Genomic DNA, 18,860 nt, shown 5'->3' with positions numbered 1-18,860 from the left:
GGGTACTATGGGCCTGTAGGCTGAAGATGGATGCCCCAACGGTACAGAGGAACTTTGGGTGACTGTCCAGGCATCGAGATGTCTCTGTCAAGTCTAGAGTTTTGGAAGTTGCTTACAATGCACTTCCTGTTTACTTAGGTAATATTATAACCTTCTGGAGTCTTTGATAGAGTTGAAGAATAGATAGTTATAGGTATAGTTTTCCTTAGTTATTATAAAAGATAAATAGATCTAAATATTGCAACTGTAATTCTTGCTTGATAACTGTTTTGTTATATGTAATTTTACTATGTTAAAGTAAAAGCCTTTCTTTTTTGTTTAAACAGAAAGGGGGAAATGGTGTAGGAGGTCCTTCTGTATTTGTGTTGCTTTCATTGGGTGAATAAAGAAACTGCCTTGACCTTTTGATAGGGAAGGACTGAGGTAGGCGGGGAGGACAGAACTGAATTCTGGAAGGAAGAAGGCAGTGTGGCAGACGCCATGAAGCTCCTGTCTGAGACTGACGCTGGTTAGAATCTTTCCTGGTAAGCCACAACCTCATGGGGAACACAAATTAATAGAAATGGGTTAGATCAAGATGTGAGAGTTAGCCAATAGGAGGCTAGAGCTAATGGTCAGGCAGTAATTTAATAATACAGTTTCTGTGTGGTTATTTCGGAGTTATAAGCTAGCCAGCCAGCGGCAGGATGCGGCCCACTCCTTGAAGGGAGGGAGAACTAGGTCCAGTAAAGAAGGGAAAGGACCCAAGTCTGCGTCTGGTCTCTCGACTCGGACTGTGGCCTTTCTGTAACTGAATGATTCGGTTCTGAGTAAAAGGTAAAAATGCTTGACTCAGCCACTTTTTTTAAAATATAAAAGCAAACTCAATAAATAAAACAAACATTGCAAGAACACTGATGTCACAGGGACAGCCAGCAATACAGAAGGGGAAACTAGAACAGAAAAGGCATGAGCAAGTAAGTCTTACACAGAAGAGGAAGCAGGGAGGGTGGCAGCAGGCCCACCTCCACCCACTGGACCCAGAAAGCCTGATCTGTGAGGAGCCGCAGCAAAGAGGGAAGCACACACAAGAACATCTCTGACCAAATAAGTGACAACGACGTGCCCAAAGGTGATGTTTATGAATGTCCTGGGGAAAGATGGCTACTGCAGCCGGATATCAGAATGATTCTCTGAGAAGGGGACACAGGAACCTGACCAGGGAGAAAGGTGTCTTCTTACCTATCACCGAGAGAGGTGAGAACAGCAATCGCCAAGGCCCCGAGGGAACAAGCTTGGTACAAAGAAGCAAGCTGGAAGGACAGGAGCCGGAGGGCAAAGAACAGTGTGTGAAGTAAAGCTGAAGGCAGGGACAGACATCCTGGTCACTGCCTCCTTCAGCCCATGAGCAGATCGAAAATGATTTGTAAAAGATCCTGACTGTAGAGCTATAGGCAGCATTAGGAGGGAAGGAAGCTCATAGACAAGGGAAGGACAAGGAAGACAAACTTGGTGCCAAGATGACAGGTAACGTACAAATTCAGTCTGAGGATGCTGTAGAATCAAAAAGGGCCAGGTCTGTCCTTTTTGGTTTGACTAGGATGAAGAGCCAACAAAGAGACAGCTACCCAAGAGTAAGGAGGAAGGCCAGGAACATAGTGTCAGTCCTGAGTCAGAGTTCATGCCCTGGGAAAGTGGGGTCAGCCCCACTTTCTGAGAGGCAGAATAAGATGGCTCTCAGACAGTCCTCAAGTCTGTGTCTGCCCCAGGTAGTACGCAGCAGCCAGGGCTGGCAGGAATAGCTAACCCACCTACACGAAAGTGTGGAGTCACTTTGCTGGACTCCAGGCTTCGGTCTTCCTAAAATAACTTCTATCTTAACCTTATTGTAGTCTTATCTTATCTGGAACATGCTGAACACCATGGCAACTATGGCTTTTTTTTTAAAGTTTCATGTAGCTCAGGCTAGCCTCAAACTCCATAAGTAATAAAGGATGACCTTGAACTTCTGCTCCCCAATCCTCTACCTTGTACTGGGATTACAAGAATGTACTACCACATTTGGCTGCAACAATGTAGGTTTTTTTTTTAATGTATGTTTCATGGTAAAGTTTAACTTAGAAATTACAGTTAGAGATTAACAGGAATTAATAATCAAATAGAACCATAACAAATTCTGTAACAGAGCTATGTGATCTCTTTTGTATCTCTCCCGTGGATGTTAGCAACTCAGCATTTATTTTTCTCCTCAGGAACTCAGGAACTTCACCTTTTCACTGAAGCAAAGCAGACAGCTTCCTCCTGGCAAATCCCAGCTGCCAGCCTCATTTCTCTTGTGTTTTGGGGTCACTAAAGTAAATATTGGTTACCCAGACACAAGCAGTTCCACCTAGTCTTTGATGACTGAGACACTACTAGCCAACCAGCAAACAGGTAGCAAATACAGCGTGGAGACTCTGTACAAAGGATAATTCTCAATTTGGGTGGGAGGAAGTGGCAGGTGGCAAGATTTCATTACACACCCAGAACAGCATACCACCTAAAACTTATGACTTGTTTACTTCTGAAATTTTCCCATTTAATATTTTTGGGGCATAATTTGTCATGGATAACTGAACTGAGAAAAGAGGAGTTGGTGGACTTGAATGCTCAGCACAGTGTGCACAGACTGGGCCAACTCTTCACTGACTACGTAAGAGACAGAGGAAGGCCCAGCACCGACACAGAACCTGACATGACTGGCGCCTGGCCCGGAAGTTATCCAACAAGACGGAAGCCAGGCTGTCACAGAGCCTTGCCTCAGATACACAACCCAAGCTTAACTAAAGCCTAATTCGCATATTTTGTCCAATGGGAGGGGGCACATTATTTTTCTCAAGATAATAACTATTTTTATTGCTTCAAACATGTAAAACTAATGTCTCAAAATTAACGCTTCAAATATGTGAAAGGTGCCAATCATTGTGGCATTGTGGCACCTATAATCACTCAGGAGGCAGAGACAGGCAGATCTCTGTGAGTTTGAAGCTAGCCTGGCCTACAGATCCAGGTCCAGGATGGTCAGAACTATGTGAGAGACCAATCTCAAACAACAACAACAATTCCAGCACTCAGGAGGCAGAGGCAGGCGGATCTCTGTGAGTTCAAGGCCAGGCTAGGCTACATAGTGAGTTCCAGGACAGGCTCCAAAGCTACAGAGAAACCCTGCCTCGAAAAAAACCAAAAACCCAAATGCGTAAAAGTTCATATGAGACATGGACTCCTGGACTCCAGGATCTGTTCAGATGAAAGGAGCCGAAATGACAACTAGGCGCTGACTGGACTCTGGACTTCTGTTGCCAACAAGGGCACAAGGGGACCACTGACAAAGTTTAAACAAGGTCTGCAAGTTACACAGTAGGTGCCGATGTTCATTTCCTGGTCTTGCTGTTGGTCAATGGCTAGGAGAAGCTCTGACAACAACAAATGCCTAGCGCATGAGGCTTTCCCTTACCAAATACCCAGATACTGAAATACAGCAAGGTGCTGCCCTTGCCATGAATTCACAGCTTCATAAAAGAGAATATTTCTAACTGAGAAGTCCACAGGTTACACCCCCAGGACCAGTTACCGTGGAAGCGCTGTTTGAAACTATCAAGAGCCTTCAAGCCAGGCCCACTGATACACTGAATAATCTTGGTATTTCATAGCCTGAGAAAGGAAGATCAAGAGTTCAAGGCCAGTCTGGTCTAAAATGCAAAATGCTAGTTTCCTTCATTTCTTGATACCAGGTCTTGTTATAATATAGCCCAGGGTCACATGAATTTACTGTACAATCCTCCTGCATTGACATCCCAAGGGCTCGGATTACAGAGCTTCTACTACAGTACTTACAAATGGTGAAAGAGGGAGGGGAAGTGTTGGGAGGGTGTGAGAAGGGAAGGGAGTTGGGATGAAAGTGATCAAGATGCTATATAAATACATTAAATATCAAAATATAAAGTTAAAATTCTTTCTAAAATATAAATCTCCTGTTCTTTGGCTAGGTTATTTCTACTCCAAGAATCCAGAATATCCATATTCTGAAACAGGGACTGAGATGTGTGTTCGAAGTAGCACCATTTACAACAACACACAACAAAGGATTTAAAGTCCAATTGGAAGTCCTGGATAAACATTACAAATCCATCAATGATGGCTTTGCATGGGTGTTCACAGCATGGAAAGTGTTTTTATGAAAGGTAAACTATTCCATCTCATGAGGTTTTTTCTGAAGCAAGGGTGAGAACGGTTGATACCAGGCCAGTGGGCCACCTCACTGCCAAAGGCTTAGTTGGATGCAGTGTTTATTTTCTCCTCTATATGCCTATATATTTCCATATGCAGAAATCTCCATATTTTATACAATGGGAGCACATTATTTTCTAAAATAATAACTATACTTATTTTTATTGCTACATTAGAAATAAAAATAAACATGGAAAGCTGCAAAAACCCACAACTCCAGAACAATGACTAAGCAATGCAGTGACCCTATTACTGGTAAAACTGACTTTCCTGTAGGGCCCAAGGATATAAACACAATGGTCATCAGTGGCGAGATTACCATCAGAATCTGCCATCTGGAATTTATGCATCAATGCATCGGTTTAAAAACAAACAAAGGGATCAGTGGATCCTGGCTACATTTAGTCATTCAGCACAGGAGAGAAGCCCTCACGACTGTCTTAAATCTCTGCAGATACATAGGTTTGTAAGTCAAGCCTAAACCCGGACTGTGGGACAGTGTTGGCTGCTCTGGGAGGAGACCCTCAGGCCACGAACCTCTAACACACCTTTCTCCTCTATTTAGTTTTCTCTGACTGAAGAATTAGTATTTCCCTTCAGTATTAGTTTTCTTTAATTTTAACTTGTCAGGCTTCACTTCGGACAGGTCTGGCTTATCATTCACTCATCTTGATGCCACTCCAGGGTAAGCTCCAGGCCACCAACAGGTCAGACCGCTGCTGGCTCAGCACCAGGCTGGGCATATTATTTATAGTTAGGAGAGAAAATGGACTGATGAGATAACTCAGCTGGTAAAAGTGCTTGTGGCCAAGCCTGAGAGTGGGAGAGAGACTCCACAGACACTGTGGCTCTCAGGTCCACTCCTTATCCAAAATAGATAAACGTAAAAGAAAATGTAAAATAAATACAAACTACACTTGTAATCCCAGTTCTTGTGAGGCTGAGGCAGGAGGACAGCCTCAAGTTCAAGGCTGAATTACATGGCAAGAAGTAGAAAGAAGGGGTAGAGAAGGCAGACATTTGCTGAGGAAAGTCAAGGGGACTTCTGGGCTTCCACCTGGTAGCAAATGAAGCTGGTGGGTAGCAAAAGTTGGGCATGAGCCTTCATACTTGTTTTCCCACCCACTGCCCAGCTGGAGCTGTCCAATCAGTGGCAGGCAGGCTTACAGCTGGCACCCAGATTCTCAAACTGCCCAGGAGGTTTCAAGCTATTTCTGGGGAGGCCCTGCCTGTCCCTCACCGGCTGGGCTTGATCTTACCACCACTTAAGCACCTAACTCTCACCCTATGAGTAAACAGGCCATTTTGGTGCCCTACCCCCTCTCCCCACCACACAGGCTCCCCATTCTTCTGATAAAGAAAGAGAGTTCTTTAGATTTGTGTCAAAAGGCTGGTCATCTTGCAGGAGAAGCTGGCAGGTTCCTGGAAGGCTGACTCTCTACTACCCCCAATGATGGAGGTCTGAACTGTACACACACACACACACACAACATGCTCACCACATGTAAGAACCTACCCCAGGACTTGAGTCAGATGTGTAGCAGTGGACCTAGTCTGGAACGGTCACTGGCCAAGCACCTAGGCTGCTACACAGAGAACTTGGTAGATGACCCACAGCCAGCAGCTGCTCCACCTGAGGTCACTGGCCCCAGAATACAAAGTTCCTCAGCACTAGGCTGCTGGAGGCCTGGGCTGTAGCCAAGGCTGAAATCAGGGGAAGGGGCGCCGCCTCCTGAGGCCATCAAGGGCCACTGGCTGCCTGGGAGGGCCAGGCTAGGGAGGCGGGTCAGTGGGTAGTGCAGAAAGTAGAGGAGCAGTGGCCTAGAGCCTGTTCCCTGGGCCCTCGGGGATGGGCGGGATTATTACAAGTGTTCTAAGGCTAGCAAGTGGCTGCAGACTTACGGGATGGAATTAGGACATACTGCCACTTGAAGTTCAAGGTGCAAAAATGTCAAGCAGAGGGTAGAGTAGTGCCTAGGAGGGCTGCTTGGGAGTGGCTGGTGGGCATGATGGAGGGTCCCACTGCTCACTATGCGACAGTTACAGGAGAACTCTGCTCCAACCTGCTCTCCTCTAGTTCAACACAATGCTTGCCCACACAGATAACAGAACATACCACCTTGTTCCTGAAGTATCTCCATTTCTAATCCAGAATTTCCCTCATGGAATCCCACTGCCCTTTAGGCCTACAACCAGGACCTTTCAGGATCATCAGCCAGAGACACCTGCTGCAGGACAGCAGTGGATCCACTGGACAGTGGCCCATCAGAGGCCCTTACAGACCATGTGACAGCTAACTGGAGTGTTGAGTTTGAGGGTCTGAAATGGTCCCAGAGAGCAGTTAACAAGGTTGACCAAGTTGCACCTTCATCCCCCAAAGATGAAGGAACAGGACCCTCTGCACAGCTCAGGGAATGTCATAAAGCTTGGGGTTCAGGTGGGAGAGAATATCTAGGGGAATGAGAAGATCTTGAGTGGGCACTGAGGCATGACATGTCTTCCAGGTTCCCCAGAATTCCTGCTTCAGGCACTAACAGGGACTTTCTTCACAATAGCACCTATCAGGAAGGGTTTCTAGTCACAGCCCTTCAGGCCAGTACTGTTCAAGGTGTCTCCTGTCACTCTCACTCCACACGAAGGCACGGAAAAGAAGTGGAACTAGAAGGCCATCTTCCACTTAGCGCACCAGTGTCCTGTTGTGGGAGTATTTGGTTGGATGGTTACCATGAAGCCCTCATGGTTGACAATGTGACTGAGAATCTGATTTAAATCCTCCGAGGGAAAGCCCTCCTACTCAGTGACACCAGTGCTCCTGGAGTTTGCACTAGGCCTGAAGCTTCCAGAAAGGATGTCTTTCCTCCTACATGGGAGGAAAGCTCTCCGATCTTACAGGCACAGTAACTGGCCCAGGGAACATGCCCCAGGAGACATCACACTGTCTTGCTTGCTCTGAGTGACACATAAGCAGAACTCTTTTCCTGCCCACGGCAAAAGGACAAGTGACCCACTACTCCCCAAAGATCCTTCACCACACATTCTTCTTCAGAGAGCCAATAGCCTGAAGAGGCCTGTCTGCTATTTCCTGCAAATGCTGGCTGACAGATCCCTTTCTTGGTCTCGGGTTGTGCATTAAAAACAGGGAAATCAGACTGCTGTGACTGTCACTGGGGACATGTAAATAACTCCTCTCAAGCAAGACTGAACCACAAAGAAGCAAGGAGCGTCTGGCGCACCTGTTTCTCTCTCACCACTTCCCAAGACAGCACATGGGAGACTTTATGTCTTCCTGCCTCGGTTCTCTCCAACACTGGATCTATGAACTCAGCATTTCCCCTTCCAGACAGAAGATCGTGGAGCTGGGATGATGCCTACAGCAAAATGCCGAGTGAGGCAGGTCGAAGGTCCCGACATCACAGGCACTAGGTCTGTTGTACTGTCCATGTGGATTCTACAGTGCAGTGTAAACACCAAGCTCCCAGTGCCAGCAGGTGATTCTTAGGAAGCTGCTCCTTAAGAGGCTTCTTCACAGATCATTAGTCAGACACTTAAGGGTTAACTAACACCAGCCATGTCTGAGTCCAATATTAACGCTTCCTTCCAGAGATGGAGCTCTGAGCTGATAGCAATTAAGTCCCAACTATGAAATTGAGCTGTGACTTTCATCCAAAACACAGGAGACAGGCTCTTAAACACCAAAACAACCAAACTAGAAAACCTATGATTTAAAAAAAAATACAAAAACCAAAACCTCCTGACCTACAGCACAGGGCCACCTTCAGCACTCTGCTGAACACCAAAGCCAGCAACAATGCCAGTGGTCATGTGTCACAGAAATGCCAGGGCAGGTTCAATTTGCCCAATAAATCACCAAATGTCCTTAGAAACTCCACTCCTTTGGACCTAAACTGTATCTTGCAAGCAGCCTCCTACAACCAGAAGCAGCACAGAATTCCACGACAGGCCAGTTTGGGGCCATGTAATATGGCCACTGTGCTGCCAAAGAGATGTGCTCCACCACGGAACAGCCTGGATGGGGAACTGGGCAGAAGAGCCCTGTCAGTGCTGCGGTCAAGTGGTAGGCCTAGGATGTTCCATCTAGAACCTACATGGCTTTGATCTTAACTATATATGCTTTCACAGAGTAAGTAGCAGAAGGGTCACAAGGAAGGGAAAGGTGGCATCCTGCGGAGGCACTGGTAGTGAGTGGCTTCTGAACAGCCAGCGGTCCTGACTACCTGTGCTGACTCAAGTTTGCTGGGAAGCAGCCAGGTGTGCAGAAAGAAGAAAGGACAACTCAGAAGCAGGCCCTTATATCTACACACTAGCCAACAAAGTCTGTTTCCCCCTCCCAGGCCCCAGCTCAGCCCACCCTAGCTATCCTTGGCCACTGCAAGCAACTGCAGGCTGGGTGAACCAGAGTCTTGGCAGAGCATTCCTCCCGGGTTGCCATCTTCTGGTGGACGTGCTGCTCCCTAGGCTGCTCCATGGTATCCTAAACATGTCTGCTGTGGGCCCAGGAACTGGCAGCCAAATAGAACAAATGAAACAAGAACATGTCTGGCTTTTTAGGCTACAGCAGCTGATATCAAAGCACCAGGGAAAGGACAGTTTGATCCTGTGGTTTCTGGGTAGAGGGAATGGAGGCTGGGAAGGTAGGGGTATGAGATGTCAGGAGGTAACAGAGAAGACAGAACAGCATAGGAGGGACACCCAGTCTACAGGCACTGGGGGGTCTAGGAGCTTCAGTGAAACACTGAAGCATTGTGGCAGATTGAGTCCCAAGGGTTCTAAGTAGCCCTGGGCAGAGCTGGGCGACTTACAATAGCCAGGGGCTATGTGTATGTGGTCCAACAGTGCTCAGCAAGCTCCCATTCAAATGCCACAGGAGAAGGAAGCCGGCTATCTGCTGCTACATAGAGCTTCTACCTGTGCAAAAAGACGCAGAGATAGGAGGCAAGAAGTTATCTCAAGGGCCTGAAGGACAGCAGGAAGAGGACAAGGGACAGGACACAGGGCACTGATGGCATGGAGATGGCCGCTCTGGTGCAAGAAGCCATTACTACCAATCTGCTGCCCACACCCCACCCCCAACAGGAAAGGGCACTTGGCTGGATTTCTCCACATCCTTCGGGACTCTGAATAGAAATGCCTTCCGACATACCCCATCTCCCCAGCTGACTCTGACAACCCTGCTTGGGCAGCCACCTCCTTCTCACCCACCAAGCTCCTGCTGAGGCCATCTCCCTGAGGACAAATCTTACGTCCTTAGCAAGGTACATGTAATATCACAACAACTTGCTGACCCATCTGTCTCCTTTTACTGGGCACTGTGAGCACCTTGGGCACAATATCCTTGGCTTAGCTTTCCCTCTACTCTCTCCATAACATTGTACATAGTGCCAGGCACCAAAATTAAATGTATGTCTGAGGCAGGCAATGAAGAATGAATGAATAAATAAATGAATGAATTAAGGAATGAATAAACCAGGCCACACAGTAAGCTTGCACAATATGGTGGTGGTTAAAATTCATTCAAAAACATTATGGTGCGTTCACCAAAAGTGAGCAAAGCTCAGCTCCTCTGGGAGCGGCGTACCCAAGCCGACAGTGCATACAAGTCTCCCTCAACGAAGTCTGGAGCCCAGTGCGCTGCTGGCAGGACAAAGGGCAAGGCAGTAGAGAGCACCTGGCAGACTGGCTGTTTGTCTCTGCCCCACATCCACATGCCAAAACCCTGACCTCGGACTTCCCAGCCTCCAGACTACGAGAAACAGCGTGTGTTATTTGTAAGCTCCCTGGTCTGCAGCATTTTTTTTAAGTGACCCAAATGGATTCAGACACAAGCTAAAGGTGGGAACTAAGAAAGGCAAATTTCAGCTAGGCAGTGGTGGCGCACACCTTTAATCCTAGCATTTGGGAGGCAGAGGCAGGAGGCTCTCTGTGAGTTTGAGGCCAGCCTGGTTTATAGAGCAAGTTCCAGGACAGCCAGGGCTACACAGAGAAACCCTGTCTCAAAAGAACAAAACTGCAACAACAAAAAGGCAAGTTTCAGGGCTGGTGAGAGTTGAGAAGCACCTCACTGGCCCATGTCTGCAGTAAGGCAAGGCAGACAGCAGATGTTGGCAGATGGCCCAGTGTTTCCAGAGAGTCATGTTGGTCTCATCTCCCTTCATATATGCTCCTCTTTCATGGTCTAAGATGGGAGGTGAAAGGCCCCAGTGGATAAGAGCAGGACTCTCAGAAGTCTTAAGGACACATAGACTGAATTGTGTCCCTTCCAAAAAAAAAAAAAAAAAGTGCCTTAAAGTCCTGCCCCTGTACTTCAGAGTATGACCTCATCTACAAATGGAGTCTTCACCAAGGAACTCTGATAGTTTTGGATGGCATTCTTAATCCAATATATGCCTGGTGTTCTTCTAAAATGGGGACACATGGACAGTGAGACACACAGATGAAAGATAACATGAAGATGCATCCGGCCATGTGACCACAATGATGTCTACAAGCCTAGGAAGCCAAGCATCAATGACAAACACAGGAGACTGAAAAAGGACAGAAAAGACCCAAGGCCTTAAGATGGATATGGCCCTGTTGATACCATGATTTCAGACTTCTAGCCTTCAAATCCAAGAGTCAAAATCTCAGTTGTTTTAAGGTTTAAGACCAGAGTTGGTCCTTGGTTGTGATGACCCTGGAAAATAACCAGATAAGTGGCCAGACCTCTGCAGACCCTAATACCGGGGCGAGGAACACATTCAATAGTACAATTTGCCCGGCTCATCCTGCTGCAGGCTGCAGCTGCAGCCGGGTTTCAGAGCATGTAGCTATTTAGGACTGGCTCAGCTGGGGAAGGTGAGTGGGAGGCAGCAGAAAGAGAAGCGAACAGTGACGCTGTGGCTGTGGAGTGTGAGGCTGCTGGGAAAGTTGGGCTGAGCCAGCAGGAAGGCCTCTAGGGGCAAGGACATCACAGACTAGCCCTGAAGAGACAAGTGAGAGGGAGGAGGAATTAACGGAGGGAGAGGAGGCCAGGCAGAGGAAGCCGCTCAGATGTGGGGGTGGGGAGTGGACAACAGGAGTAAATCTCCTAGCCAGTTCCTAGTCACAGCAGGGAACAAGGATGCAATAAAGGAGCCCATGGGCAGGCAATGAGTACTGGTTTCTTCTTTCTTTTCTTTTCTTTTTTTTTTTTTGTTTTTGTTTTTGTTTCTGTTTTTGTTTTTGTTTTTTTGAGACAGGGTTTCTCTGTGTTGCTTTGGAGCCTGTCCTGGAACTAGCTCTTGTAGACCAGGCTGGTCTCAAACTCACAGAGATCCACCTGCCTCTGCCTCCAAAGTGCTTGGATTAAAGGAGTGCACCACCACCACCCGGCTTCCTTCCTTCCTTCCTTCCTTCCTTCCTTCCTTCCTTCCTTCCATTTTGAAGCAGCATCTTACTTTGTAGTCCAGGTTAGCCTGGAACTCACTAATAGCCAAGGCTAGCCTCATACTCCTACTGTCTCAGACTTCCAAGGGCTGGGACTTCCTAAGGAGCACAAAAGACAATATGAGAACGCTTGGAAGCAGCTGGTGACAGCAGGCAACAGAGGCTGCACTCAACAAGACGGGCAGCATGTGGACTTGGGGCCATGACTCAGAAGATGAGGAACAAATACAAGCCAAGTTCCTCCCAGCAAGAGAATCTGGAGACTCTGGAAAGTCCAGCAAGGTACCAGAGACTCAGAAGGTGGGAAAGACCACACACATCGACAAACTGAAGTTTGAGGGATTTAGAGTACTCAAACGTCTCTCCCCTACACAGCCTGGAACGTTCCAGTCCCCAGTGGAGTGACAGTAGAAGCAGACCTCCACAGATGTGCCCATGGCCTCTGAGTGCCCTTTGTGGTCACTCTCTGACCCCTCACAAGTCCCTCTATGATGGTCGCTTCTGGGTCTAGAGCTACGGAGACAGACATTCTGGCAACTTAAGTTGAGCCACATGCCAGAGGCATGCTGCTAGGATGTCAGGGCCAGAGCACACAGCCCAGTCATGGGAACCCACTGTCCTGCTGTTGGACACTATGTAACAATGTTCTCTGAAGCTAGGAAGCAGGCTTGGTCCCTGGAGAGGCTGCAACCCCAGCTACCAAGGAGTGAGATGGAGACAGCAGCTCCACAGTTACACAGAGCACTAAGCAGGCTCACTCTTAGGCAGCAAGCTAGAAGATTCCTCCCTTGGATCTTCTATGTCCCCCAAGGCCTATGTGTTAAAGGCTTGATCCCCAGACTGGCACTATGTTCTCAACCTTCCATAATGCTGGGACCCTTTAAGACAGTTCCTGATGTTGTGGTGACCTCAACTATAAAATTATTTGCATTGCTACTTAATAACTATAATTTTGCTTATAAATTGTAATGCAAATATCTGATGTGCAGGATATCTGATATGTGACCCTGGTGAAAGGGTTGTTCAACCCCGAGGTTGAGAACCACTGTGCTAGAGTCTCTGGGAGGTGAGGTCCAATGGAAGGCCTTTGGGTCACTGGGAGGTGTCCTCCAAAGGAGACCCTACTCTCCAACTCTCCCTCCCTGGCTATGAGACAGCTGGTTTGCTCCTCTACATGTTCCCACTGCATCAGGCCCTTTACTTCTGAAATATCGAGCTGAAGTAGACCCCTTCTTGAGATCACTGCTTTTCTAAGTTGTTACAGTGACAGAAGCCTACCCAGTCCCACTGTTGCAAATGTCTGGAAAAGCCTACCCACGGTCCCCTCTCCCAGAGCAAAGACCACGGTCCACCCCTATAACCTTCTCCAATCTTCACTTCCTCACCTCCCAGTGCACTTTGGGGTTGCAGTCTTACATAGGAACGATCAGCCAAATGCCACTGGATACCTGAAGAAATCACCAAAACAAAGTTGGGAATGTTTTAATGGAGATTTTGAAGAGGAAAATAATATAGAGATCAGACATGTAGAAAAACTATAATTAATCTCCTCAGAGAAATAAGAAAAGTGATTGTATCCATTAAGAGGCGGCAGTTATTTTAAAAAGCAACAAGAGAGAGCTCTAGGAAAGTAAAAATAGAGCTGAGAAAAGGTTTTTAGTGTAACAAGTGGGACCGCAAGACGGTTCAGGACAGCATCACCCAGAAAGGCTACCTACGGAAAACAGGAGAAAATAAAGAACTCATCCAGGGAATCCATTATCTGGCTACTTGGGAATCCCAGAGAGCAAGAAAATTAGAGGATGGGGGAACAACCTCTGGCGGTCTGGGAGGTTGACCCACTTCCTTCCATGTTAAAGGGTCTGTGACCCACTCTGCTGAAAGCCCCAAGTGGAAAAGGATTAGGAGGAACCTGGTGAGCTTCTTGGAGTTGGTTCCTAAGAATGGTAACAAATGAACACAAGCCTGAAGTCTGAGGAAACAGGAATGCATCCTTTTGAAGTTTGGGAGGCTAGAAATTTCAGCATCGATTTTAGATGAAATCTGCTCCTGGACAGGTCTATGGAAAGGACCCATTTCCTTACTTCTGGCGGTAGATGGGACTCCTTGGCTTGTGGCCACATCACTTCAATATCTTCCTGCCTCTGCTTCCACATCATCTTGGTGTAATTCTCTCTCTCCTAAATAGTATGCAGGACCCATCACCTGTCAAAGTCTTGAATCCACATACTGAGACCTTTTTTAAGATGACACTGAGATTAAGACCTTGTATCTATAGAGGTGCCTTGAATCCTAAAACACTTCTGAGCAGAGAGGGAAGAGGTTGCATTGAACAGTCTTCAACAGGGATGCTACAGGCCCCTGGACCAATGTCTCTAATTTCCTGAGGAAGCCCTTTCCAACCTAAATGTCCTACCCAGTCAGACTATCACATTTGTGGCAGTGGAACATGGGCCAGGATTCCATGCTTCCAACTGTAGCAGCTGGAGTGGTTGCTCAGAGAACTCTGCTCAGGTGAAGCTAGAATACTTGACTTCACTGCAGAGAAGACTTTCAGGATGAACTGGCAGAAAGCAGAAAAAGCAAGATGGGACTTTAACACAGAGGAAGGGCAGTATACACTCCAGTGTGGGCTGAGCTGCTCAACAGAGGTGCATCTTAGTGTCTTAGCGATGGCCAAGCCTCATACCTAATTGTTCTTAATATTCCATTGTTTGTTTGTTTTTAGATCTCTCTCTCTCTCTCTCTCTCTCTCTCTCTCTCTCTCTCTCTCTCTCTCTCTCTCTCTCTCTCTCTCTCTCTCTCTCTCTCTCTCCATATCTGTTACTGGTTTTCTGAGACAGGGTTTCTCTGTGTAACTACCCTGGCTGTCCTGGAACTCTCTCACGCCTCCTTAATTTTCTATCTTTTTTATCCTGTCTCAATCAATCAATAAATATCTACAAAATACAGATCTCAGGCATGCCAAGTCTCTGGCTGTCTCCAGAAGGAGCAAAGGGAACCACCTGGAGAGCCCCAGGCCACTGCCCAGCAAGCCTGCAGAGCCACCTGGAGATTTACAAGGTAATAGACTGGAAGGCTCAGGTTCCCTGTGGAGTGACTGCTAGACAACAAAAAGGCAGATTAGCTGATGGGGAAGGAATTGCAAACCCCATCTCCAGCAAAGTGAGAGTTAGACAAGGAAATACTACCACAGCACACACTTTCAGATGTGACTAATTGACCTGAATAATTGAAAATATGAAAAAGTATGCCTATACCCGTGCTGGAAGGATGCAGAGAGAGAAAGGGGGTACGTATCTGGGACAGAGGGGAGTGTTACATGAACTAAATCATAAGAAAAAAAAACACAATAAATACAGAACTGGATATCAAGAAAGCTCAGTTGATAAAGTGTTTGTCATGTAAGTATGAGCTTGACATCCAGTACCTGTCTAAAAGCTGAATGTGGTAGCGAGTCTGCAATGTCAGCACTGAGAAGGTGAAGATGACAGGTGGACCTGGGCTCCTTAGCCTATAGCCTAATCAGCAAGCCTGGGCTGCCAGGGAGAGATGGGTGGCTCTCGAGGAATGGCATTAGAGGCTGCCAGTGGGTAAAGTGTTTGCTGGGAGCATGAGAACCTGAGTTCAGATCCACAACACCCAGCACTTGGGGGGCAGGAACAGAAAGATCCCAGGGGCTCACTGACCAGCCAGTCTAGCTGCACTGGTGAATTGCAGGTTCAATGAAAGCCCTGTCTGAAAAAGCAATAGAGGAAGACATCCTGCTATCAATCTCCAGCCTCCACAGTCTCCGAAATAAGCACAAATGTGTGGTGTGGACACGGCATACACCACACACACACACACACAGTGTTCTGTCATTATTATATTTGTCTGTTTTATGCTGCGATCAAACTGGACAATCCCTCCAGCTCTCATTTTTTTCTGGTTAATTTGTAATTTCAGTGTCTGTATACTGCTCTGTATAACAGAGTTGAGTCATGACCAAATGAGGACCCACTCACTATTCATTGACTGAATATATCTGTCTGCCCTCCCACACTCACAAGTGATGACTCTATACCTCCACATGGTGTTAGCAGGTGGGACCTTTGGAAGGTAAAAAGGTCCTGGTCGGGCAGAGTTCCTGAATGTAATAAGAACAGTGATGTAAGAACCAAGTAGAAGCTGTACAGACACCTTGGTCTTGGACTTCCTGGCCTCAAGAAAGTGAAAACAAAGCCCACTGCTTACACCATGGTGTCTATGCTATCAGACTACCTCACACAGACCGAGACAGTGCCAACACATTCTTGCTGTTTCCTCTTCTTAAAGCTCCAAAGCCACAGCCCACAGATTGATAAGAATAGTTGTTAAAGTTAGGGTGAAAAAGCTTTAACTGAGTCCAATACACTAATTGCTCTGTTTTCATGAATGATTGAAAAGTCATAATAAAAGTCTTTTAAAAATGCCAAGAAATGGCCAGCTGTGGTAGTGTTATCCCGACAAAAAAGGAGGGAGAGGCAGGATATCAGAAGCTCAAGACCATCCTCAGCTACATAACAAATTTTTTTTGATTTTTTGAAACAGGGTTTCTCTGTAGCTTTGGAGTCTGTCCTGGAACTAGCTCTTTTAGCCCAGACTGGCCTCAAATTCACAGAGATCCTCCTGCCTCTGCCTCATGACTGCTAGGATTAAAGACGTGCGCCACCACCACCAGGCTATATAACAACTTTGAAGTCAGCCTGGATTATGTGAAGTCCTGTCTCAAAACAAACAAATCAAAAATTAAAAATGAAAAGCTGGGGCTGGACAAATAACTCAGCATTAAGAATACTGTCTAACTTATGCTGGAGAGGTTGTGGGGAAAAGGGAACACTTCTGCATTGCTGGTGGGAATGCAAGCTGGTACACAACCCCTTTGGATGTCAGTGTGGAGATTTCTCAGAAAATTAGGAAACAACCTTCCTACAGACCCAGTAATACCACTTTTGGGTATATGTCCAAAGAAGGATGCCCAATCATGCCACAAGGACATGTGCTCAACTATGTTTATAGCAGCTTTGTCATAGCCAGAACCTGGAAACAACCTAAATGTCCCTCGATCGAAGAATGGATAAGGAAAATGTGGTACATTTACACAATGGAGTACTACATAGCAGAACAAATAACGACAGCTTGAATTTTGCAGAAAAATGGATGGAGCTAGAAAACACTATTTTGAGTGAGGTAACCCAGACACGGAAAGACAATTATCACATGTACTCACTCATAGGTGGTTTTTAAACATAAAGCAAAGAAAACCAGCCTACAAACCATAATCCCAGTGAACCTAGACAATGCGGACACTAAGAGAGACTCACATAGATCTAATCTACCTGGGAAGTAGAAAGTAGAAAAAGATCTCCTGAGTAAATTGGGAGCATGGGGACCTTGGGAGAGGGTCGAATGGGGGAGGGGAGAGGCAGGAAGGTGAGCAGAGAAAAATGTAGAGCTCAATAAATATTAATTAAAAAAAAGAATACTGCCGGGCGGTGGTGGCGCACGCCTTTAATCCCAGCACTCGGGAGGCAGAGGCAGGTGGATCTCTGTGAGTTCGAGACCAGCCTGGTCTACAAGAGCTAGTTCCAGGACAGGCTCCAAAGCTACAGAGAAACCCTGTCTCAAACCCCCCCCCCCCAAAAAAGAATACTGTCTATTCTTTCTTAGGATCTATGTTCAATTCTCAGCACCCACATGGCAGCTCACAACCATCTTTAAGTCCAGTCCCAGGAGATCATACCATAAGTTCTTCTGGCCTCAGCAGGCAATAGACATACATGTGGTGCACAGACATAAATGCAGTCAAATACCTATACATATAAAATAAAGTTTAAAAAGAGAAAAGAAAAGCCTTGACCCCTGTCAAAGGAGTGTAAGAATCTGTCGTAGAAACAGACCTGTCATTGGAACTGCTGTGTCAGACAACTGGAATGTCTTCAATATCAATCTAGCAAACTCTGTCCCGAAAGCATGCTCTAGCAATTCGCACAACCACTGAAGGCCAACAGGTCCCCTAGATAGCCTCCAAATCATTACTGACTCCTACATCAGACTTTTTTTTTTTTTTTTTTTTTTTTTTTTTTTTTTTTTTTTTTTTTTTGGTTTTTCGAGACAGGGTTTCTCTGCAGCTTTTTTAGAGCCTGTCCTGGACCTAGCTCTTGTAGACCAGGCTGGCCTCGAACTCACAGAGATCCGCCTGCCTCTGCCTCCCGAGTGCTGGGATTAAAGGCGTGCGCCACCACCGCCCGGCCTACATCAGACTTTTGACTTCTGTCAATTCTAGGTATAAAATGATATTTTGTTTACATTTTTATCGCTTTATTGTGTATGTGCTAGGAACTAAACTCGGGGTTTTATATTTGTCAGGCAAGCACTCTATCACTGAACTAAACCCCAAATTCCTATTTTGTTTTTATTATCAGTTCTCTATTAGAGAAGCTGAAGATGATCTCAAAGTCATGGACATATTCTGCTTATCTGGTTGTCCTTTTTGCTAGCTATAATAAATGTGTATATTATTCCAGACACTCTCTACTACCTATGTGGCAGACTCCTTTTGCATGGAGGAGCAAAAATGAAAAAGAATATAAGAGATGAACAAGTTCCGGGCTCAGGTAAAAGGTTGGCCTTGAACTGAACAAAAACACCTCCTCGAAAAAACAAATGCCTAGGTTTTCCGGGACAGTCCCAATTGTAAAACATCCCTGTATCTGTCCAGGGGATCACCCAGTGACTGACACAGTTTTTAAAACTCTGGCACCCAGGCTAAGCCACAGGCATCACTGTCCAGGAGGCACAGCCAAAAGAACAGAACAGCAGCCCAGGACAGACCCATGAGCAGACGGCATGGCTTCCTACTGACGTGCAAGCTGCCTGCCTGCCACAGCAGCTCCAAAAGCAATGATAATGAGGACAAGTTGCACCAAGATTAAACTTGAAGACAACATCTGGCCCACTGAGATCAGCAAAAACCTGAGATTAGAGATGCAGTGGCACTTGCCTCTGAAGAAGTTTAAGGAGCTGGCTTTCCAAAGGAGTGGACTGAGGTCAAGTGACTTTTGTGGAAAGCAAAAACCAATGCCACACAAGATCTCTGCTGTGGTTACCTTCTTGTCTTGGTGAGGCACTAATGACACTTTTCTGGCTATATGCTGCCATGTTTCTGTAGG

General features: G+C 46.5%; 1 protein-coding gene across 5 annotated transcripts in view; it reads right to left on the bottom strand.

The window, feature by feature from the left end:
- The window catches only part of Pc (pyruvate carboxylase), a 94,178-nt gene that overhangs the window by 21,111 nt on the left and 54,207 nt on the right, over nt 1-18,860 (bottom strand). The window contains exon 1 of one of the 5 annotated variants that reach the window (XM_038334456.2): nt 5,762-5,917. The exons of the other annotated variants lie outside the window; for them this stretch is intronic. The gene's annotated coding sequence lies outside the window, so the exon portion shown is untranslated. Of the gene's footprint in view, nt 1-5,761; nt 5,918-18,860 lie in introns of those variants that run through there. 5 annotated transcript variants of the gene reach the window in all.

Source organism: Arvicola amphibius, chromosome 1 (assembly GCF_903992535.2).
Source record: "Arvicola amphibius chromosome 1, mArvAmp1.2, whole genome shotgun sequence".
In the NCBI taxonomy this organism is placed as follows: domain Eukaryota; kingdom Metazoa; phylum Chordata; class Mammalia; order Rodentia; family Cricetidae; genus Arvicola; species Arvicola amphibius.
This window is presented reverse-complemented; position numbering and strand designations above follow the sequence as displayed.